Consider the following 25031-nt stretch of genomic DNA (forward strand, 5'->3'; position numbering starts at 1 on the left):
GTGTCTAGAAGTGCAAATCCTCAGTTTGAATATGCACATCAGGTTGTGCAGCACAATGTAGGTGTACAAATATGCACCAACCAGGGCACTGAAAATTAGCCCTTAAATCACCCACGCAACCTTCTAACCTTTGATTTACAGGAGATAAGAGTTCAAAATTGTGCCAGGCAACTCTAACCCCAAGAACCAAGCCAAAAATAGAGTACAAATTTCACTACTGCTTTCCCGAGGTGATTGCAATAAAACATCCTAGACTTCATTTAGAGCATGATGTCTTCTCTCCCTTTAGGGGACCATCTGCTTAGAAATTATCATCTTGGGAGTTGACCATAATAGAAACACAGCAATGGCTTGACTATGTTATAACATGGTTGGACCATGATGGGCCTTCCCAGCGTATATGGGGCCACAGATCTGATTCAGCACCTGTGTCTTCAGTGGCCCCATGTTACCTAATCTGCGTTACAGCCTCCTAGATACTGTTTCTTTACAATATTGGTGTTTGGATGACATTTCCCCCCAACCCTGCTAATTTCGTTTTAATCCTTTCTGAATATTTTTTATTTCTATTTTAGTCATTTTAGCAAGTCTTACCATTGGGGCTAATGACTTTTCCATACACAGTTCAACAGCACTGCACCAAGGAGAACACACAGTAACTGGCCAATGTGAGTTGTCAGCAATGCAGGTTTGTGACAGTTTTGTAAACAGAGAAGAAAAGTCTCTGCTTCTATTAAGTCTGGAGCATTCCAGTGAACGCAGCATCCAAGAAAGCTGATTATTCTTAGAGAGCAACATACTTTTTCCCTGGTAATTTATTCACTGCAAAGTCTAATCCTAGTGCCAATAAGTCAATAGCTGATCAGCAGACAGCAGAAAAACATAATCATGTTTGAGGATGAGAGGAGGAAAGCTTGCCCAACCAATTTCCTGCTTTCACACATATAATTCCACCGCTGTTTTGTTTTGTTTCTCCCTGGGAGCTGAGTGTTGAACATTAACATTTCAGTCGATGAACATATTAAATACAGTCTTTTCTCTACTGTCATTGTTAGTTAAGGTTGAATTTTTGTATCTTAAAATGTAAGTAAGGCTTATTAAAAGTGAAACTACAGTATAATGAAGGGAGAACATTCATACCCTAGGCTCAATGGTAGGAGAGGGCTGCATGGATTTATTACTGTTATTTCTAATATGGTAGCACCCAATGGCTACAAATCAGGACTTGGGCTGCACTATACAAACACAAAGGAAGACATGGTCTCTACCCCAAAGAGTGCACATTCTAAGAAAGTTCAATATCCTTTGGAGTTTGTCAGATCTTAGAACACTGAACTGAGCCTCTAGGACAGGGGTGGCCACCCTGAGCCTGAGAAGGAGCCAGAATTTACCAGTGTACATTACCAAAGAGCCACAGTAATACGTTCAGCAGCCCATCAGCAGCTCCCCCACCCCGCACCCAGTGCCTCCCACCCACCGGCAGCCCTGCCCATCAGCACCTCCCCCTCTCTCCCCACACCTCTTGATCAGCTGTTCCATGGCTCTGGGTGGCGGGGGGGGGGGGGAGGAGCGAGGGCATGGCAGGCTCAGGGAAGGGGGCAGGGCCTGTGGTGGAGCCAGGGGTTGAGCAGTGAGCACCTGCGGCACATTGGAAAGTTGGCGCCTGTAGCTCTAGCCCCGGAGTCGGTGCCTATACAAGGAGCCACATATTAACTTCTGAAGAGCCACATCTGGCTCCTGAGCCACAGGTTGGCCACCCCTGCTCTAGGAGTCCTACCCTATGGAGTACAGCAACAACTCCTCCAGAGCCTCTGGGCACCATTTCCCAGCATGCTTAGAATACAGGGCAGGGACAGAAATGACTGCAAACTCTAGCCAGGACCACTTGGGAGGTTTCTGATGGAGTGATTTATAGATGCAGTTTGCTGGCCCAATTGTGAGCCAGGAAAGCTCGAGGCTGGGGCGGAACAGCCTGACCCACAGACAAAGGGAAGGGACTTTCTTAGTTTCACTTTTGGAGCCTTTGACTTTAGCTGAGAAAGGAGGAGAACAGCCTAGGAGTCAAATTGTCTGCTTAGCTCCAAATCCTCACAAAGGGAAGCTTTGAACTGCTGTGGGATCTAGTGTGTGATTGAACGGTTCCAGTGCTGCAGAGACCGGCATCCAGGGAGGCAAATAACCAGCCCAGTACCAGCTACCCAGAGCCATCCGAGACTTCCCCAGGACTCGGGACCAAGGAGCCAAGGGAGGGCCCTGATCCCCCCCAGGCGTGAAAACACTGTAAGAGGGCTCCATTCTTTAAGTCAGCCAATGTTTGCACTGCAGCTACACCCACCTCTGGACTCTAGGCATTCCAACTGGGTGCCAGGGAGGGAGTTGGGGCTTGGGGTACAGTGGTTAGGGGTGGGGAATTTGCTGCATTATTAATGTTTTAGTATTTCTTAGTTAACACTAACACCTTCCTTCCCTAGCACCTCTATTTCTTGTCCCCAGTAAAGTCCCCCTTTGTTGTATTTATTTTTGGGCGTGGGATTTTATTGGCAGGGATTTGTATTATTGTATTTTGTTTCTTGTGCACTGGATCAGGCTCCTTGTTAAAAATAGGACTATTAGTTATTTTCCCAATGTTCATTACTGCTTGTGTCCCAGGCACAGAGAGGTGGAGGCACCAGGGCGTGCAACAATGAACCAAGGACCCAACCCATATAAGGAAAGGAAAAAGTCACTCTGATTAGCAAGCGCCAGGGAGATGGAACCAAACCTCAGGGGAGGGACTACACTTATAAGGGAAAACTTAAGCTAGCGCTCACCTTCCCTGATCGGTCTGTTGTTGCATTTTCTATTCATTGTCCTGCTCCTGTTTGGTGTAAAATTTTTCCAAAACTTGGCCCTAATATTTCACGAAAGGGCCCTTGGGTTAGGGTTGCCTATGCTCCTGAACACCATGTTCTTGTTTTGAAAGCCTGCTCCAGTGCCTCTATCAATCTTACAAAGTCCTGAAGCAGCCTTATCACCTAGCGGGGCAAATTTCACCAGCTAAACTGGCAAAATTAACAACTGAGATTGGCTAAGAGCAAATGTGCCACTAGGAACATCCCACACCAGGTCTATCACATGTTGTCAGCTTACACTCCCAACTTGGCCTCCGGTGAACCTTCCTTTCCACACAAGTCCTCAAGACCTCCATAAGTAGAGTCAGAGATTTGCACTAACTCTGGAAAGGGCTGTGTGTAGTGAGCCTACAGGCAGCTCAGACACATTGACAACATAGGCAGGACTCTGTTGGCCTAGCTTGGGCCCTAGTCCAGGTTTCTCCTCACCAGCACCAGGACTGACTATCAAATTGTGGCAGGGCACAGAGGGACAAAATGGAATCTATTTCTTGGAAGTGGAAGGAGGTAAGAAAATAGAATGAGAGAGAATTTGTGTGGCAGCAAAAGATGTGAAAATTAGACATATAAGAGGTAGGAAAAAGAGGACAGGAGGGAGCAGGTTGAAGGATGTAGCAGTAAAAATGAGGAAAGAAGAAAAATAGGAAAAAGAGAGCATATAAACTGTAAGAAAGAGGAGTACAGATAGAAAAGGAGAAGAGCAGAACCTAAGGTTCTGAGCAGGGGTGGTTTATTTTTAAAGAGGATCTGGGACTACACATGTAGGACACAAGAGTCATAAACAGCATCTCTCTCTCTTTCTCTCTCACACACACACGCACACACTTTATGGGACATGTGGTTTCCATTCTAGTAAGTAGCATTGTCCACACCTCAGAGGTGTGCGAGTTCCATCCATCATGGGGAATCTCATAGAATTCCTGATCTGGAAACCCTCCAAGCACCCAAACGTATGTTCTAACTAGACCTCTTATATCCATGCAAGTTTTTGAAAATTGTCGTGTCAGCTTACAGCTACTACTTTCAGCCCCAAATCTTAGCTACAGTGGGCATGCCTGAGGCAAGGGGCCACCATTCAAGTGAGGAGCCACCTAGGACTGCCTCTTGCTTTGCTATCAGGGTGTTGTCTACACTAGCAGGACAGCTGTTTCTACCATTGGCGTGGACAACACTATGGGAATGTTACATCTGACATCCAGCAACACCTCTCGTGTAAATCATGCTAACACACTTTCCTTGCCATTGTATGTGTTTTTTATGAATGCTGTATAAGTGCCTAGAAATGCTTACAGATTGGTGCTTTTAGACACTGAAATAAATAACACGGTGTACACCAGGCCTCAGTGTTTTGCCATTGGATGAATTGGGGAGGCATCAAAGGCTAATTATTTCCTGCAACCTGCATCAACCTTCAAAACACCAGTTGGTTTCCAGCCCTTAGATCTGGTGGGAAGCCGTTAATTACCTAACCCAAGCAACAGCCATTTCCGACAGGAAAAGAGGAGAGGATGGGGTTTTATAGCAACCAGAAAGGACGTAACAAACAGATAAAACAAGCAAATCAGTAGACAGGAGGAAATAGTACTGGGCAGTGAAACCGATACTGTAAAGTCTAGAGAGCAAAAAAGACTTCAGAAAACAGTGCTTAAGACTTCAGAAAATGGTAGGGAGGTCATGCAGAGGACACTCCATTTGTGCTGTACACATATATGCAAGAAGCCTGACAAAGAAAAGAAAGACACCAGAAATACAAGCGCAAAAATAGATTTTATCATCCTGGAATCAATTGAAACCTGGCAAGAGGAGAATGAAAATTAAGAGAGGGGTAAATGCAGAGAGTTATAAACTGTTCTGAAGATCTCGTACTGGGGGAAGCAACAGACTTGTACATAGAAACCTGTGTTGAAGATCACTTTTATTAAAAGACAACGCTCCCCAAGAGGCTGTCCAGGATATCCCCAAGCATTTTTACAATGTTAAATTACCTATCTTAAGTAACTCGCTCTCCAGCATGACCTGAATATGTACCGAATCAGTCCCAAATGCAGCAGTATACTTTGATAACTCTGGGTACTGCTTTAAGTTTTTATACTGAAATACCAGACAGCAGTTAAATATAATTAACTTTATGGTCAAGATTTTCAAAAGCAGGTGCCAAACGGTAGTCATCCTAAATAGGTGGCCTGATTTTCATAAGTGTGCACCTAGCAGTACTTACTGACATTAAGGTTTATTTGATTGTCCAGCTATACTGGAAGAATACTTGATACAGATTTAATCAGGCCACAACTTTATTATTAGATGTCTGCGACTACCCAGCAGATAAAAGTGTACAGTGCAGGCAACGCCATGTTCATTCCATAATTACCCAGGGGTCTTTTGCCAGCTCCCGCTCTTTTTCCATAGAGGTCCTCTCCCCCAGCCAATCCATTGCTGGGACCTTATCATCTGGCCCCCCTCGGAGGAGGGTTAAAGTGTGCTATAAGAAAGTGGGGTTGGCTCCCTGCTATACCAATCAGAGGAGCCCCAAACCACCACCCCACCATTCTGTTCCTTTAACCGACACTTCCTTTTTAAGTCCTTTACCAGGCCCTTTATCAGGTCACTAGATGCCTTCCCTATGGAGTATCTGCACTGGACTTCCACCCCACACTTACAAAATGAGTTGCGACATATAGCCTAAGCCCCTTTCCTCTTCACCATAATAGGTCCTCCCTGACACCTGCTGGGGAAGGCAAAAAAATATGGTGGTGAGGGAAAAATTCCTTCCTAGTTCGTCTAAAAAGGAGTGGCTGCAGCAGGTCCAAACCAAACCTGATATTTGCCACCTCAAGGGGAGGGAGGGTGGGTGTTACATGGAGACAGGGCTTCTCATGCCCAGGCATGCCCCTTTTCAAGCTTTCCACACTTCCATTCCCAGAGAATGAGTCAGCATCACCACGCTGACCCCCCCACCTCCCCTTTTTTTGCAGCAGCTTCTGACCTCCTTGCCCACCCCAACCTGTAAAGCACTCCTACCCTTCCTCCAGCAAGCCAAGACAGTGACCCTCCTCCCACCCCCCACTTAAGATATGGTGTGGTCACTTGTGTCGAGCATAAATGGAAGTCAGTATTTTGACTACAAATGACATTTATTTAACACCTGTTTTATTAAGTATTTTACAAATATTTGTAATTTAAAGCCCAAGTTCTGCTCTCAGTAACACCTATGCAGACCTACTCCATGTTTTGCAACAGTTTCTGAGGAACATGCTCAGGTGTTAAGCTTTTCCCAGACTGGGGAAGAAACAGATATTTAAGAGGAGACGAATCATATATAAACAGGAAATATAGCTGTTACCTAATCAAGGGGAATTATAATTCAGTTTATGTTTGTAATTAAAATTACAAAAGACCAAAAATGGGTGGGAGGTTGGATTTTTGCAAAGCACAAATTTTGAACAATGTGGGAATTACTGGATGCTGTATCCTTGGAGTACTTTACAAAATGGGATGGAGAGAAGGAAGGTAGAAAGCTCATTGGGGGAGGGGGGGAGGGAAGAATACTGAAAAAAGTAAGCAAGGCTAAGAAAGAGAGAGGGATAAAACAAACAGGGAATGGAGGTGGGATCTAGAGATTTCAGAGTGCACTTAAAACCAAATCAAAGAAATGAATACATGCACAACATGAAAAGTAGACTGCACAAGGAGGTTAGGATAAAAAAACCCTGCTTTTTCACATAAAAGTAATAAGAGGTGAAAAGGAGGGAGAGCGAGACTGCTAAGCAACTCAGAAAGTAATTTATTTCCAGAACAGGAAGACTGCCGTAAAATAAAATGTATTCTGTGCGTTCATACAAAAGACTAAGGAAAGATACATTTTTCAGGGGAGAAAGGGGAAATGCTGAAGAGAATGAATATCACATAAAAACAAGGGCCAGACTGCCCCCTCCCACCAAAAAACAAACAAACAAACCCAAGCTGTTGTTAGAAGGGGACTGAGAAATCCATGAAGTAACTCTCATAGTTTTCAGGACATCAACCCCTCTACTGGGAATGGCTTGGAGACTCCCCTGTAGATGTCTCACAGCCCCATAATTCTCAGAGATCAGTGGAAAAGGGCAGTCCCAAGATCTGCAGACTCAGGAGCTATCCTGAGTAAACAGCTGATGCTCCTTGCTGTTCCATGTGCTGTCACTGGCTAAGTTTTCCAGCAGCTGCTCAGTAGCAGCTCTGGAGGGGATTGCACGGGAGTTAACGCTGTCCTGTGGTGAGACAGCACTCCTCCCCTTTCCAGACTGACTTCAGGCCTTTTACTTGCCTTAGTTCCCCTTCACTTGCACAAGTGGAGGGGATGATCTCAGCTCAGCTGATCAAAATTTTACAAAAACGTCAGAGCATCTGAGATCTCAGACGCAATAGCCAGATCAATACGAAACTGCTGAAAGAAATTTGGACAGACAGGAGAACCGTTAGCAGACAAGCCAAAGAAAATCTCCTTAGAAATAGAGGAGATGCCCATGGCCAGAAGAAAAGCTAATCTGACACGGATATTCAGAAAGATGCATAGAGAATCGAGGACATTACAGACCAGTAAGCTTGGCATTAGTAGCATGGGAAACACAGGAAGCAATAAGGTACAAGTGGAGAGAAGAAGCTGAAAGCTGTGTGCGAACATTTGTATGTATTTTAAAAATGAAGGCCTGCTTCTGAGTTTTAAATGCGCATAACATTTGGCTCAACATCTGTGGAGACTGGGAACCAGTACGTCCACAGAATGTGTACAGCCCTGGTAACGGCAGCATAAATTTCCATACCTCACCCCGAAGTGTATGTATTAGCACTGATGTGGAAAGACCATGACCTATTGGGGTGTTAAACCAGTTTCCATCCCCATTTCATACTTCGCTTCTCCACTGAGATTGACAGTGAAGGTCTCATTTTTTCTGTTGAGGTCCTCTGTGCATCATTGTGCTTAGAAAACTGTAAGTCAAATAACTATGGGATGGCACAGGCTTTCAGTCACAACTGAGCTCACTGAAATTTGAACCCATAACCTAGATGCGAAACAAATATATTTCTGAGAAAGTACAACTAGGAGGATATCAATAAAAGAGGAATGGACCTACATTTTACGAGAACCTTTGGCACAATACTCTAAGGCTCGTAAATCTAGGCCATGAGTCTGCCAGGCTTTGGAGAACACGAGACAAATTTTCACTGGCTGCACGCATCTGAACTGAGAAGAGTCACCTGCTCATTTGATCTGAAGCAGCCATTCCACTCATGCAGAAACAGATTCGAAGTTCTCCAGAAATGTATTGTTGTTAAGTGACTAAACTAAACAAGAACCTCCATGAAAACTCATGCATAAAAAAGAATAGCAAAACCAAAAAATCCTGTAGAAAAGGGGGGGAAATTTCAGATAGAGAAGGAAACAACAAAAATCTGCAACAATGGAACACTAAAAAGCCACTAAACACAGAAATTTCCCTTCCTATGTACTTCTAACCACTGATAATATATACAATACATTAATTGATATTTATGGAAACAAATTAAAATAACCCAAAAATGTAAATGGAGAGGGAAGGTTTATAAAACTGTATTAGAAACAAAACCTGATATCTATAAATTCAAATGGGTTTGTTTCCATTGTTCCTTTTCCTTGGGTATGACATTTGGATAACCCTGCTGTATGTCAAACATTTGTTAGCCCAAAAGGAAGATGACTACTACTGAGTACAACACTGCAACTATCAGCGTGTGATTTATTTAATTTTAAAATCATACCAACACAAGCTTCTGGCAAATTGTTCAATTGTAGACCAGGCTAACTGCTCCTTTTGATATGAACTGGGAGAAATTCTTCCTTTTGCATCTATCTTATTTTTCGAGGGTTTGACCCTGGACATAGCCAGTTGCATGTGTGGGGCCTTCTGTTTCCCTTCTGTGGGCTGTCAGTCACAATCACATACTTTGCTACAGCAAACCCAGCCTCTCTCTTTCTTTTTAAGTCTCATTACAGCATACTCTCAATTTAGATCAAGAAACACGGAACAGTGACCTGCTCCTACTTGATTTATGTTGCTGTCCACCTAGATTCTTAAAACAATATATTTTAGGTTTGTATGACATGAAAAGTCAATTACTTGATTTGCAACTGAAATAGGCTACAAAGATAATGACTTGAAAATAAGATACACAATGTGGTACATGCAACACTGCTCTCCTACAGTGGGGCAGGAGAGAGGGGGCAGACATTTTGGAAAAGGCTATTAGTGACTTGCTCCTTCCCAAATGTTCTCTCTCTCTGCATTTTTCCATATACTCCTCCACTGGAGAGACACTGCATGTGCTCACCTGTGAAACACCTGCCCTCTGAACCAAGACACCTTCCATAGCATACACGCTCCCCTCAGCCACCTGTCCACTCCAAGAAAAACGCACTCTCACACCCTTGGAAGCTCTTCATAGATTCCAGCCCCAATACATGTGCTCTCATTTGCCCGATCTGTGAGAAATTTTTCAGACCCACATATGTTGCCTCAGAAACACCTTTCATCCCCACATAGCTCCCCATTCACACTCAGAAAGCCACCCAGCTTGCATTTCATGTATAACACCCCCCCTAATCTTCCTCCCTCCCTCCCTCACAATGCCCTTTTTCCCTTTAAGGCACAGCCTCTCCATTAGCATTGTCCCACTCTTTGAGACTGTAGGATGCCCATGAAATGCTGCCTCTTGAGATGCAAGGCCTTCCCATATTTACTACTACACCCAACCCCCGCAGGACTCAGGCATCTCAAAGATCACTCAGAGAGCTGTCCTGGATTTCCTCTTCTGCAAGGATGGCTTTCCTCACCTTCAACCTCAGGAGGCTGAGTCTCCTTATGAATTGAGAACAAGCGTTTAACAAAATAAATCCTATAAAAATATAAAAATTAAAAATTAGAAAACAGATTTCTTTTTTCTTTCCAACATTCAGGACCTTAAAAAACAATGGATTTCCCTTTAAGCCTTTTTTAAAGACACTGCTTTTAAAAAATAAAACACTGAGATAATGACGACTGCTCAGTGTCACAGTATATAAAAAGCACTAAGTCAGAGCATTACAAAAGACTCTAGCCCTGCTACTGCATAACATTGACAATAATTGGGTTAGCCCCCATTTATCAGTGTTTACCCATCTTAGCAGACTGGACTGATGGGTAGTCCTCACAGAGCACCATTGCAGCGAAAGTTGCCATAGCATCACTGCCTTCCTATTATCAGGTCGCACCATTGGTAGAATCCAGGAGGTGCTTAGGAATCAGTGAAAACTGTGGAAACAAGATGAAATGACAATACAAAGCTGCATAAAAACGAGTGGAAGAATAACATTTAGAAGCCATCAAAAACAATTGTCTGACAGCGGCCCCGAGAATCAGAAGGGGCAGAAGCATTATATGCAATAAAGAGAAACAAAGAAAAAGAATCCCTGCAGTGAGATTTCTCAGGTTTTCTGATTACAAACTTCCTTTTTCAAACGAACATATACTTCATATTTGGTGCAGCAAAGTCTATCGGAAAGTGCAACTTTTACCAAGACTCTGTGTAGTCTTTGTGTAACACTGGACCTAAATTTTGCAGCATGACTCTGTAGCTTCTGATGGAAATTCTGCAGCAGCTTATAGTTTTGTTTTTTTAATTAAATTAAATATAAAAATAAATGCTATAATCAGTACAGTATTTATTTGGGGACTGTGGGATGGCAAATTAGCTGGATGTCTGCTAAAAGGATTAGCAGTCAAACACTCAACCAGACAGATTTTGAAATCGTCAACTTTAGATTTCTGAATTAATAACCCACTGAGGTGAATATGACAGCTTACTCCTCTCATTCATAGTTTTAGGTTATCAGAAGACAGCGGTTTGCATGCTGAAGGTTTTCTTTGCAACCATAAATGTTGGGAACAATTTTATTTTTAATGAAAGCTTAGATTTTGAATCACAATTCTGTGACAAAAGTTCAATTTTGCATAGGCAAAATTGCAAAATACAGAAGGTCTTGCCTATGACCAAATTGTCTATGACATTTGTGATGTTAAGTTAGTATTTTCTTCTTAGACTTTGTTTACCAAGATATTTGAAATTATATTAGCACCTATACAGAGAAGAGTTTTTGAACATAGCTTTTGCTATTAAGCGGGCTAGCAGTTTCTCTCTAGGTAAGTAACTTGGCTAAAACATGCAGAGCAACTTGTGTGAGAGCTGGCCAAGGAAACCATATTAGTAGCTTTCTAACAAGAACTAGATTCAATCATGTTTGTCTAGAAAGGTAATTAAATGGTTTTAAATCTCAGCATAGACAGGACTTTAGCAGGGCTTTGAAAACATGAATGCTTATTTGTTTGCCACTTAGCAGCAAAGCCAAGATAAATGTTTCACATGAAGCTCCAGTTTTGACTTGCCAGAAAGGGGAAGTTTAAACTACAATCTTTAAGTAACTGTGGTCTGGAAAGTAATACCAGACATCATCTATCTCCATCATAATTTTAACCAAAAACATGCTCTTTCTTTTGCAATTTTCCTTACCCCGTAACGTACGGTATTTTACTTCTATGGTGTTTGACCCCATAAATCCCACCTCCCTGCAGTACAATGCACAACTGATCCATAGAACACAAGTCATTAGACAGGATAGTGTGTGTACATTGTTTTATTAGGTGAAGGGAAGTCTCAATAAAAAAGAAAACTAACCTTTTATTGAGGAACAAGTCTCTCCATTAAATCATATCAGACAGACTTCACTATGGAGATAGCATGAAGTCATAAATGAGAGTTTCACTCTGTTCACAGTATTGACTTAAAGCTTACTGGCTACCTTTTAGGTGTATAGGCACTTTGAGTTATCACTTCCATGCTGATCTCTATACACCTAAACTGTAACACCTCTACTTGCGAAACAGTCTTACTCTTTCACAAGGTTCCATTGGTCCTTTTTGCCTGAGTGGCAGAGAAACTTACAGCAACAAGGACAAATGCCCAGATTGTCACAGGTGGTCAGCTCAGTGTAAACGCCCTCACACCATGAATGCACTGACCTCAGAGGGACTGACATTTTGATTCCCATCATGTTCATTAGCTGCTCCATCTTAAGTGGCAGGACAAGGTCAGTAATGAGGATATTCATAGCCAAGCCCAGCAATTGCTTCCATCAGCAGTGGTTTGATTTTGGAGGCTTTCTTGGTATTGACATATTATTAAGATGAAAGACCAGCAAATTATAAAGCATGTTTTTCAAGTAATGCTGCTACATGGCCAGTGATCATGTGGTCACCAAAAGCTTTGGTGGCGAGATAAGATCGCCAATGATGGATATAAACTGAATATCCAACCAAACTACCTCAACGACCCACCTAGAGATCGAGCTGGGTGGCCTTGTTCTGCCAGAAGGCTACCTCCCTTTGGGATTTGCTATGATGATACTTTCAAAAGGGACATCAATGAAACTGAACTAGAGAAATTCAGATACACTCACCCATTCACGTGTCAAACTGTAACTGAGAAGAGCTTTGGTATGCAGCTTCAGTAGTGCAGTTACTCTGGGCTAGATCCTCAGCTGAAGTAAATTGGCATAACAACATTGGGAGATAACTATGATATCATATATACCACTCTGTGGCAACTGTAGGTAAATCCTGATAACTATGCATGAAACTTTTCATCCTCAAGGATCCCAAAGTATATTACAAAATATGGCCCATATTCTCTCCCTAGTTATATATGCAGAAGAGAAAAACACCCCGGGGGGAATGGAAAGGAAGAGAAGTCGCTCAATGGCATGCTCCCCCTTTGCTCACTGATCCCACAAAATCCATTCCTTCCTGTTTTGGGAGGCTATAGGGCCTGGAAACTGTGGCAACATCCTTGCTCAAATGTGAGAAGATTTCTCCACAGAAGATAATGCTGACCCTATAGTACTGTTTTCCATGGAGTCTCCTTCCAATTCTTGACAACACTGAAGGGAAAGGACTTGGAATAGCAGTCAGCAGAGAAACTATTGATAGATGGGCTCCAGATGTCCTGCATAGATGCCCCACAATATTGGGACATAGGCAGGAGTAAGATTCATCAAACCAGCCAATGTACTGACCATTCTGAAGGTGAAAACTAAGTCAAAACTAGACATTTCTTAAAGAGCTTAAGTGGGAGATGGTGTGCAAATGGGGGTTGAAGATCTGTATTTTAATTATTTTCTTTTGATGCTCTCCACAGCTTTCTAATACCTCACGGAGCCATGAATGGGGCTTAAATAGCACAATTATGATCTCTGTGTGGTATTTCCACCATCTAGGAATTGAAACACAAAGACAAAGCCTCATTTTATTTCCAGCCAATAAATGGCTCCCTGAGATTTAAAAAAACTGCATAAAAACAAAGAGGTTTCAACAGAAGCTGAACACAAACACTACTAGGTAGATAGCACACTTCACAGCTGAGCAATGGAGGGAATTTTTGGCCAGTGAGACTGGTGCGACTACCTACTCTGAGAAAACTGCCTTGAGAATTTTAAATATTCATTCAGAGTACACAGAACCTTGTCTCATCTAAAAGACCCCTGAAACTGCAAAACACATGGAACTATCTGAGAAGAATGAATGGATGGGTGAATGCTGCTAGGCATCAAATCTCTGGATTATTTTAAACAGGGTAACATCCTTTCCACAATAAATCAGCTCTTTTTCAGGAATGCTAGTCTAATAGAATCTTTCTTACAGGTTCATATGCAATTTTTTTTAACCTGAAAACCTAAGCCAATATGCTGATCTGGCTCTTACTATGTCCCTGCTTTTACCTATACTTTATAATTGGGTTGATTTTAGATGGGAAGGGACCCTGCCCTGTACCCCTAAAAAAAAACCCACACAAAATGGTTAAGTAGATCTATTCATTCTAGGAACCTCCTGAATCTGACCTAGCCACTAGACTATTCTGCACACCTACCCAATACCAAGGTACAAGGAGTTCAATATGCCTCTGAAAGAGCCAAACCAGATGTGTGTGTAATCCTTAAATGCAAACTATGTACCATTTTCAAATAATCAGTTCAAGACATAACGGCAATGGCAATACTGATTCAGAAATTCAGATCATTTCCATGGAGAATACCATGGGACAGCGAAGACAAATCACCATATTGTATAACACAGCTGTCACAATCTTGCCAGCACAGAACTGGGTGATGTTGCAATCACACGCTCGCACAATGTACCCCTTATTACAGATGCTTAAGCAAACACAGGATTTTCATACTGAATCCTAATAATTCCTTTATCTGGAAGTACTTAGAGAATACCTTTCAGACAAAGTTACTACAGCTTAAAATAGCATTCTAAACCCAGTAATTTATGCTGTTTTATGCCAAATTTACTGACAGAGATGCAGTTTTACCATTTTAAATGTTTCCCTGAGGTCACTATGGCATATCACCTTATAAAATGGGGGATTGGTATTCGTCCCTGGTGATTGAAGAGGGCATTAACATTGCTATATCTAATGTGCAGTGTCAACAAGTAAATCACCATGAACACTTGATGAGCTGAAAATTGTACCTACCCTACTTGCTACACCACAGGCTTGATGGTTACCATAGTAATCATGTGACAGTTTCTGATGTATTACCTTGAACTGCATGATTCTAAAGGTTCTTCAGCTACCTTCTGCAGCGTTTCCAGATTCAAGAGCAATACAGTGATAAATGTCCACTATCTAAAAGATACACTCCTTGCAATGTAACATCAGAGAGCAGTGCTTTAAATGCAAATTGCATACTTTTTGCCCTTTTTAGAATATTAAAGAGTCATTTCAAAGACATGAAAAAGAACCACCATGACCTCTGACACCATGATTCTTTGCCGTGGAGATCGCAATTTTCTGTGGGACTAGCTACTGAATATTTAAGTAGTTTGAAACTGAAAATGAGGTAATAAATTCCACTGAAGATAGTCTGAGTAATGCATTGATTACAAAAACAAGCATATATCTGAGCAATTACCAGAGCAGTCACTTGGTGCCTCATGTTCAATATATTTAGATCATTATTATAACCATTAGACAATAAATTACATTACTTCATTATAGCTAATTGACATCCTTAATATTTTCACAGAGTAACTTGAATGAACGTTGGTGTATGGAACAGATAGATAGAAAGAATTTATGTAGCAAAAAAATTTTCAAGTACACCAGAAACACAAATAAAATGCATACTAATGTTACTATATCTTATTAGATGTTGGTTTGACTCTGTGTTAGACTTTTAAAGGAAGACACTGGTAATTTGCCTTTTGTTGCTAAACTGTAAACTCCATGCTACTGTACGCAGCAATGGTTTTAAAGAACTACTTCTATTCTTGTTAGTAAACATCTCAGTTCATGAAATATTCCATTTTATTTTATTGGATTGTTTCTGCCCATAATTCTCTTTGATTGCATGGCAATAAAAGGCTGAAAGAATACAAGCTTTCTTGCTTATCAAGCACAGAAGCACCATGCTCTAATTTGTGTATTAGCAACTCCCATGTGGGCCCTACATTATTGATTCTGCCATCTAAATTCTACCGTTTGACAGGAAGGATATTGCATATAGGATTAATAAAATGATCCCCTCAAGCATTTTTAAAGTATTGGTTATACAGCTTTATTTTTGAAAAGATTTTCTTAAACATGCATTACAAACCCAAAACATCACTATGGTACAACAACATGTGACACAAATGAATACTGTTGTCTATCAGCGATTTTGCAGAATGCCTGTTGATTAAAATTTATCAGGCAGAGATTGTTTTGTAACCTCATAGGAAGACGTATACCTTACAGTTGCTTGCTCCATACAATGTGCTATAACATTCCTGTCTGAATAAGTGTTGCTTTTTCTATTAACATAAAAAATTGTGATGACCTGATGACTTAACAAAATAATTAACATTAAGGTTCATAGAATGGTACTTAAAATAATTCAAAAGCCTTCAAATTTCTGTATGGCAGGAACACATCCAAATTCAGAGTGTTTGCTCCCAGAAACTGAAGAGACATATCAGAACGGTAATTTTGCAGCTAAGAAAAAATTTAAGATAAAGTAGGAATTTTGTTTTTATCCAATTAATTAAAAAAACCAAAACCCTAGCTGCAACCCACTGTAGCATATTGTTACGAATGAGTGAGTACACCAACCTGCTTAATTGAATCTAGGCTGTCTGTTCACACTGCTGGGAATTCATGGGTATATCCCATGAGACCATCAAACTGGAAATGCCTTTTGGCTTTCAATCGGATATACAAGGAAGCAAGTTTACATTAAAAAAAGACAATGTTTTAAAAAAATCAGAGGACTAAAGTAGCTTCAATAAAACTACTAATTAAAAAGTGTGTAATGCTAAAAACAAGAACATTGAAGTTTTCTTATTCCACACCGCACCCCCCATGTGGCTGTAATGTTTTGAGCCCTGGCTTGGGTATTAATTTAAGTGAAACATGAATTGGGTTGGGCCCATATATATTTACATTCTCCTTTTAAGTCATGGTGATTTTTAAACTCATTTTTATAAATCAGCATGGTCCACTGAATAGGCTCTGTTCTAAGCAATCAAGAGTCTATTTCTGGATCTGCCACACCTGCTGTGTGGCCTTGGCTAAGTCACTTATCAATTCTTTGAAAAATGCCTCAAGATCCAGGAATAAAATTTGGTATGTAAGGTCTAGGTATTGTTATTTACATGTGCCAAAAATTACGTACAAAATTCAGTTCTAAATGGTAGCTAACCTATACACAAACATTAAACTACCAACATGCATCCATATTAGTAATCTAAAGACATGCATTTATATATGTAAACAAAGGAATACTGTCACTACATAGCTGAGAGCTCTATTTCAGGATTTATTAACAAAAATCAATAAGAACATGGTTTTACAAACCCTGACACAGGACTTAAATGAACCACTCATAGGATGACACTTGATTTTTTTCAGGAGCATAGCCATAATTTGTAGAAGTGGTTTCATGATTTAAAAAAAAAAAAAAATCAGTGTAAAACTGTTTGGAGTCAAATATTTCCCAGCAGGGCTTGCAATCAAGACATGTTCATAGTTGTGCAACAGAACCAGAAAGTCACATGCATTAATCTGTTTTCATTGTCTGAGCTAAAGGCCTGATCCAGAGCTCACTGATTTCGGAAGACTTTTGAGGTCAACAGAGATTTTGTCCGAGCAAGGACTTCACGTCTTGGCTCTCAAAGACTTTTTTTCTGTTTTAAAGTCAAGGCTACATTGTGACCAATTACTTAAGGGGTAGTACTGAAGGGCATCACCTCACCCCCGTATTACATGGTGTCTGACTAGGCACAACACCTCCTGGAGCTCAAGGGGAGGTTGCATATACACTGCAAAATGAGGACCCCAAATTCATCGGTGTCAGCTGTAATGTAGGCAGAGCTCAGTCATTTTAACAACATGTCTGCTGGACCAGGTTAGATGACACAGTGGCTAAAAACTCCTGAGCTTTATCTATAGAACAGTTTCCACTGTTGGAGCCGCACCAGTGGTGAATTTAAATAATGGTACTTATTTTTCTCTTATAGACAAGGCCCAGGAGTGCAGACGCTGCATCCTCTGCTTTTAAAAAAGATGTGCACTTCCCCTGCCATTCTTTGGGGGCAAGATGTATTGACCAATGGAGAAATTAAGTGGGAGCAGAATCACAGAGCCACCCACTTTGTGGAGCCTAGTGGGACTAGACTGGGAGTCCTTATGCTTTCCGAGTGAAAGTGTCACGACTGTGCTTGGCTAATGTGCAGAAAGGCACAAGTAGTGTTGTGGGGAAGGCTCCTTATGCCCTTTCCTCCCATCACCAAATGCACATATATAGATCCTAGCACAATCTGACCCTCTAGGATTTGAACCAGTTATCCCTTTAAATTTCTGTAGAACAAAAAATCCAAGAACAGAGCCCACAGAATACTTTTTATAATGTATATATTTTTTAGTATAGAACACTGTTATGAATGAAGAAACAAAAGAACTCACTGAGCACCAAAGAATACCTACTAGTCAGCAGAAACTATGGGTCCAATCTTACATTCTTAGGCAAAAATTCCCACTGATTTCATTTCTCTATTGACTGAGTAGGGACAGGCTTGGTTAGCTGACAGAGCTGTATGTGGGCATTCATACCATAGTCAGTGGTAGGAACAGATTAAAAATATAATAAGAGATTCAATAGCTGGTGGTCATAATTAATCCATATTGCTAGTCAGCTGCAGCTACGTGCTGCAATATGTCGCTCTAACCACCCTCAGACAGGAAATATTCGATGCATTATTTTTAATCACAGAAATATTGATTTTAATTTCCTCTAAAAATGACTAATATACCAACTACATTACACAGACAGGCTGTTTCCCTTTTCTCTTTCCCACTTCTATTGGGCAAAATGGACCTTTCCCCCACAGGCTACCAGAAGGGATCAGAAACAGTTTCTGATTTTGAATTGAACACAATAGGCAAAGTTGGGTTCTGATTTCTCACAGCAACAACAGCAGCTGGCCATTTCTAGGCAGCAATGTTTGCTGACATCCACAAGTCATTTTAGTGTCATTTTGTGCACCTCATTTATCAGTAGCTATTTAAATAATGAGGCAGACAAGAAAGTCTGTGATAGTCCAGGTCTCTGCCCATAATTCGGGCCATTCTTTAGAGTCTTGGAAGCACTCTGTACTGTTCTTGATTCTGAGCTACTGTAGAATGCTCTTCTCATTTAGATCTTATTTATCATGCGGTAGATAATAAAAATAGTTCCTTGCACTGTGCATCAGATCACAAGATGCAATGTGAAATATAAGCTGACAGTGAAATGTAGCCGTCGCACTGAATAAGGGTCACACAGAAACTGTTAGCATTTTTCCTCTGCAGGTAGAAAATGCTGAGATTAGCAAAATAACTGCTTGAGGGTATCCTGCTGCTGACTAGTCAAAATATTTTGGTTAACAGGGTACATCTCAGCACTGACATTTGACATGGACAGCAAGAGACAGACAGTGCCAGTAGTAAGAGCACACTGGTGGCAGTTAAAAGAGACCAGTGCAGGGCTAGCGCTCCATCCTCAACCAATAGAGAAGCTTGTCTTAATCCTTTCTGGTGCTACATTTCCCTGACCGAAGCAGAACTTAGTAAAACAAGGTGGTACGTGGAGGAGAGGGGAAAACATAGTGCCTTCTTTGCAAATACTGTTCCTAGCAGGAGCCTTATAGTCCCCCGCCTCCCCAAATACTGTTCCTGGTGGAGCCTTTGGAACAGGGAATGGAAGAAACACACATGGAACCTGTCTCCTCTCTAGCATGACTGTTTCCACAAGAAGAGCAAGAACAGTAATTTTCTCCCAACCAGCAAAATAGGGGTGAGAGAAGGATAAAGACAAACTAGGGGAGAAGGAAATCACCCAAAATTAAACACAAATACTAACCATCTACAAAGGCACTAAAAGCTGTAATAAAAACTGGCAAGCTGTCTTGTGCCCAGTGATTTGCCTCATCATCTGAGACCAACTGAGGCACTCAAGTTAGCAGGTGGGGCCAGAGCATTCCTGGCAGGGGATTTTGGATTTGAAATTCATTCTGCGTGTTGATGCAAAATATTCCAGATATACTGGCCTTTGTGAGACCTGGTCTTTTCTGTCCACTTCTGAAAGAAGGGGGTTTCTATGTATTTATGAGTGCTTGATTAAATTTTGCACATGTACTCTGAGCCCTCTGGAAGACTGTATTTTATTAAAACAAACAACTGTATTGTGGCTAAAAAAAACACTCTTCAGTTGAGGAATATACCACTAGCTTAAGAACTGTTTTACCTATGGGCATTATTTTACTGCTATTAATCCTCCACGCCGGCTATATAAAGATAGTGCACCAAATGGTCTTGCCCCTCTCAAAATTTGAATCAGCATAGGCCCCCACTCCTGCCACAAACTCTATATGGCAGACATAGCCAAACTGGGGCCTTAAGAAGATGCAAAGAAATTAATCTTAATGAAGAAATTGTATTCTCCACTATTGCTATGTAAATTTTTCACCTCATTCTTAATTCTAATGGAGTTGGGAGTCTGAAAAACTGCGGAAATATACATAGATGTCTTATAGGCAAACTGATAAGAGAAATTCTTAGATGGGAGAAACAAATAGCATTAGAGATAGGTGGGTTTTCCTCAGTTCTTTAGGAAGAAAGATAAGTGGACGTGTTCAATTATATTTGAGCATTACTGAAAATATGTGTGGGCTGGAGGCGACAGTTTAGACTCAGGGTCTAAAGATGCAGGGTGTGGCGGAGTATCAGACAGAATAGAAATTTGAGAATAAAGGAAGAGAGAATCAGAACAGAAGAGCTGAGGGCACAAAGTCAACACAGTATTAGCTGCCCACTTCAGACTACTAAGAAGTCAACAACAGGATTCCATGTACGCTCAGGCACCAACCAAGTTACCAAAAAAAGCGCAAGTTACTGTTTCTGCAAATGATTTAGATAAGAACCATAGTCACAATGGAGAAACAGGATTTGTTGCTATGAAAAGCAAAAAACCCTTAGCTGTCTTCATTTCTACTGCTCTGAAACTGTTATAGTATGTTCGATCATGGTTCAAAAGCTTTAACATGGGAGAAGTTGAACCGGGGGGGGGGGGGGGTGGTGGTGGAAATGAATGGAATAAAACGAACTCAAAACCAGTTCACTTCCATCTGACTCTGAAGAGATTTCCCTGTAAATGGAGAGTTCCATTCTCATTCAAGCCCTGAAAGTACTTAATGTTTACAGCTTCACTGGTGTTGTACTGGAGCAGCATTGTGAAGTTCTAGCACATTCTTTGTTTCCCTACAGACACTTAATTTTTCTTAAGCAAAAAGTCTCAGGAAAACTATTTCTGCTCAGTCACCTCCTTTTCCTTTTATGCTGCATGTCTTTTCCCTACCAATATTGGAAGGCAATAACTATGCAAAAAACCATACAAAACAATTACACAAACTACCATTCTATAAATATTAAAATAATATGAACTGTGCTTTCAAATACATTTCCCTTATCTGATGCTTAACATAATACAAATACTTGAAATATATATTTCATCATTCAGTACATGAAACATTCCAGTACCTCACAATAATTTCTTTTTGTTTTTAAAATTGTATATTCCTATGCAACTACTTATTATGTTTATTGAAAAAAAGACAAAGTCAGCATTTTGGAAGTCATACAAATGAGCAGTTGATGTTTCCGATTGCTTATGGTACAAAAATTACTTTAAAAGTTGTCCTAAAACCACTTAGTTTATTGTCTGCTGATTTTCAAACTATAATTTTGAAATATAGAAGAAAAAACATAGAAAGACTTTTTTAGTGAAAGTATATACTTTTTTGGTTATGGCCTCAAATTACCATATAAAGCAAATTCTTCTTGCTAATAATACAGTCAGTACTTGAAAAGTACAATAACTTCAGAGTCTTTCCTATTTTTCTGACCAGAATACAAATGCTCAAGCTATTATCTCAGAAATTCAGAAAATACTGAGCTACCTGAGATGTATTATAGAAAATTAAAATGTAGTAAATAGGGAATGGGAGTTTCATCAAAATTGGTCATGCATAAATCCCTCAAAATATTTGCATGGCACTGTTATTTGTTTGGACAACATAAACCAGGATGGCTAGAACAGCACATGGAAAACCACTCTGCATTAAGAAACCAACTGGAGTACTGACTCAGTTGAATAGTACACTAGTACGCTGACCATCTATACTCAAGGGATTGTGGTTAAATTTTCGATGGCGCTGACTGGGCCAGGAATCACAATTGGATGATATATGCATAGAGAGATAGTAAATTTCTTTATTCCACTATATTCCTGTGGGTTTGAAAGAGAAGGAGGCAGTTACAGTGATTTAGCAATAAGCAGCAGACTTTCTCCACTGGATTATGACTTTCATCTGTATTTACATGGAAATTCATTTTAAGGGTTATTATGTTTTCAACCTATCATTGCAGGAGGAGGAGTTCTTGAGGATAAACAAGCAGTGCAATGTCTTTCAGAAATTTGGTAGAAAAATATTCTTCCATGAGATTTATTTATTTATTAAAAGACAGTTACAGTATTTTACGATTTTAAAATAAATCTTTTACTCACGGTTCCTTGCAATAACTGCTGAATTGTTTTAGACCAACATTTTCAAAATGATAAGGGATTCTGGGTGGTCCAACTTAAGGCCTAACTGTCAGAGAATGGGTATTTCTCACTTTCTGAAATTCAGGCCTCTGTAAGATGTCTGAAGTTGACCCCCCAAAATTAAGGTACCCCAAATCACTCATCACTTTGAAAATCTTGGCCTTAAACTGTAGTATCTCATTGCACACAAACAGACAGGTTATTGTGTAGCTGAATCACAAATGTTGGGCAAATGACATTTCAAAAAAAGTATTCAAGAAACAATAGAATTTTAATAGATAAGGCAACACTTTTAGAATCTGCCTCTACCTCTATACCCAAATTTGTGCATAAGAAAGCAATTTCCCATTCACATATCAGGTAGTTTTATCTCAATCTGTTTGGTGAATGCAAATGTTTGTGAGGCTCTACAACATTTGCAAATTCAAAACTACTGATGCAAAATATAGAGGCTGGTTTGAAGCGACCTGGAGGCCATGTTGAAATTTTGGCCATTGGTGATTTCTTAGTCCTTGGGACTTATCCAAATTTGACAATCCTTACTTCAAAGTAAAGACCGCAGATCTAGTCCACTTGGACTCCGATCCAACAGAGCACTAAAGCACCCACCTAACATTAATATATGAGAGAAGTTATCTTGAATTCAGGGAGGTTACTCACATGCTTAAAGTTATGCATGTGCTTAAGTGTTCTGCTGTACTGTGGCCTGAACTCCCATTAGCGGTACTGCTAACCTCAAGAGATCAAAACTCATGAGATTTTACAAGCCATCAAGTCATGTTTTTCAGTCTGTTTTCAACTTTTAAACTTCCCTCTACTTCTCTGCCAATGCACATGTCATAATTTCAGGTTGACAAGTCCATTTTTAATGCACACAAAGGTACATGCCTCTCCCTGTCTGCTTAGAAAGACATGCCATTTGCCTCTCTTCATCCCTAAAATAGGGGAACTGCCATCCATTTCCTTTAATAAAAGAAGGGCTGGATGGTAAATAGTTTGAGAATCACTGAGATTAATGCATCAAAATTCACACTTGCACATAGATTTTATGTTACTTTTTAAGGTTGATGAGTTACAGAGATATATATATATTAAAGAACTTTACAATAACTCCTGCTTTCTGAATTTAGCTGAACAAAGTGCAGAGGAATGTGTCGGCTGGGGGAGTCTTCTAAAAATAAGTGTTGTACATTGTATGCAACAGCAGAAAAGAAATACGGTGTCATTAAATATGAGTAAATTTTTATGTTTATATAGTACTGCAAGAAATGAACAGATGATGACATTCACAAATAAGCATGAAATAACTAATCAATGTTAGCTAATGGGTACCCAATGAGTAACGAGCATCCTTAGAGGGCACAGTGTTATATAATCTCCCTTCATTAAATATATTTTTTAAAGTTCAGTGTTGAAAGTATTTGTAAATTCCAGAAATGAACCTATATTGACAGTGTTTCTATGCAAAAAACTTGCATCAATATTTGATATGAGTAATAATGTCACAATAAAAAAAATATAGGACTGTTTTAGCCATAAGAAACAATGCTTCCATGATTCCTTCTGCTTCCCCCCCCTCCCCGACACACTTCTCTGCTGGATACTGAGTAGCACTCCCTCCTATCAACCACCCTGCCTCCCCCTGCTCTGGACCCCCTCCACTTCATTTCCCACCCCATTCTGCTGCACACCTTAAATCTGTCTCCTACTTCCCCATACACCATTCACAGTGTATTTGCTGCTCCTCACAGTCCTTGTGTCCTGTAGAGTGGCAGCCATCTCACTATGGGTCTGACTTCAATATAGGGTTACCAGGTGTCTCGTTTTCGACCAGAACGCCTGGTTGAAAAGGGACCCTGGTGGCTCCGGTCACTACTGCTGACCGGACCATTAAAAGTCCAGTTGGCAGTGCAGCGGCTGCCGGGGCTAAAGCAGGTTACCTGCCTGTTGTGGCTCCACACGGCTCTCGGAAGCAGCAGCACGTCCCCCTCTGGCTCCTATGCATAGGGGCAGCCAGAGGGCTCCATATGCTTCCCCGCCCCAAGTGCTGGCTCTGCAGCTCCCATTGGCCGGGAACCATGGCTAATGGGAGCTGCAAGGGCGGCGCCTGCAGAAGGAGCAGCACATAGAGCCGCCGGGCTGCGACTCTGCATAGGAGCCAGAGAGACATGCTGCTGCTTCCGGCAGCTGCCTGAGGTAAGCGCTGCCCAGAGCCTGTACGCCTCCCGCGACCCAACCCCCTGCCCCAGCCCTGATCCCCTAGGTCCCAGCCTGGAGCACCTTCCTACACCCCAAGCCCCTCATCCCCACCCCCAAGCCTGCACCCCCAGTTGGAGCTCTCACCTCCCCCCCCCGCGCCCCAACCCCCTGACCCAGCCCTGATCCCCCTCATGCCCTCTGAACCCCTTGATCCCAGCCTGGAGCACCTTCCTGCACTCCAAACCCCTCACCCCCAGCCCCAACCCAGAGCTCTCACCCCCAACACACACACACCCTGCCTCAGTCTGGAGCCCCATCCCATACACCAAACACCTCAGCTCCACACCGCAGCCCCCTCCTGCATCCCAAACCCCTCAGCCCTGGCCCCACCCCAGAGCCCTCGCTCCCTATGAATCCCAACCCACTGCCTCAGCACAGAGCCCCCTTCCACACCCTGAACTCCTCACTTTTGGCCCCACCCCAGAGCCCTCAGCCCCTCCCGCAACCCAACCCCCTGAGTCAGCCTGCTGAAAATGAGCGAGTCGGTGAGGGTGGTGTGAGCAAGCGACAGAGGGAGCAGGGAATGGAGTGAGCAGGGGCGGAGCAAGGGTGTTCGGTTTTGTGCGAGTAGAAAGTTGTCAACCTTACTTCAATATCGGGAAGTGGCACTGTAGCCAATTTTATTAAGGACAGCCTCGCTTCCGCATGCAGATACA

The 25031-nt window shown here is 41.4% G+C and overlaps 1 protein-coding gene across 10 annotated transcripts in view; it reads right to left on the reverse strand.

The window, feature by feature from the left end:
• Positions 1–25031, reverse strand: part of NAV3 (neuron navigator 3) — a 757820-nt gene that overhangs the window by 712550 nt on the left and 20239 nt on the right. Inside the window, exon 1 of one of the 10 annotated variants that reach the window (XM_074941990.1) lies at positions 24964–24982. The exons of the other annotated variants lie outside the window; for them this stretch is intronic. The gene's annotated coding sequence lies outside the window, so the exon portion shown is untranslated. Of the gene's footprint in view, positions 1–24963; positions 24983–25031 lie in introns of those variants that run through there. 10 annotated transcript variants of the gene reach the window in all.

The sequence above is a fragment of the Natator depressus genome, chromosome 1 (genome assembly GCF_965152275.1).
Source record: "Natator depressus isolate rNatDep1 chromosome 1, rNatDep2.hap1, whole genome shotgun sequence".
NCBI classification, from domain to species: Eukaryota; Metazoa; Chordata; order Testudines; family Cheloniidae; genus Natator; species Natator depressus.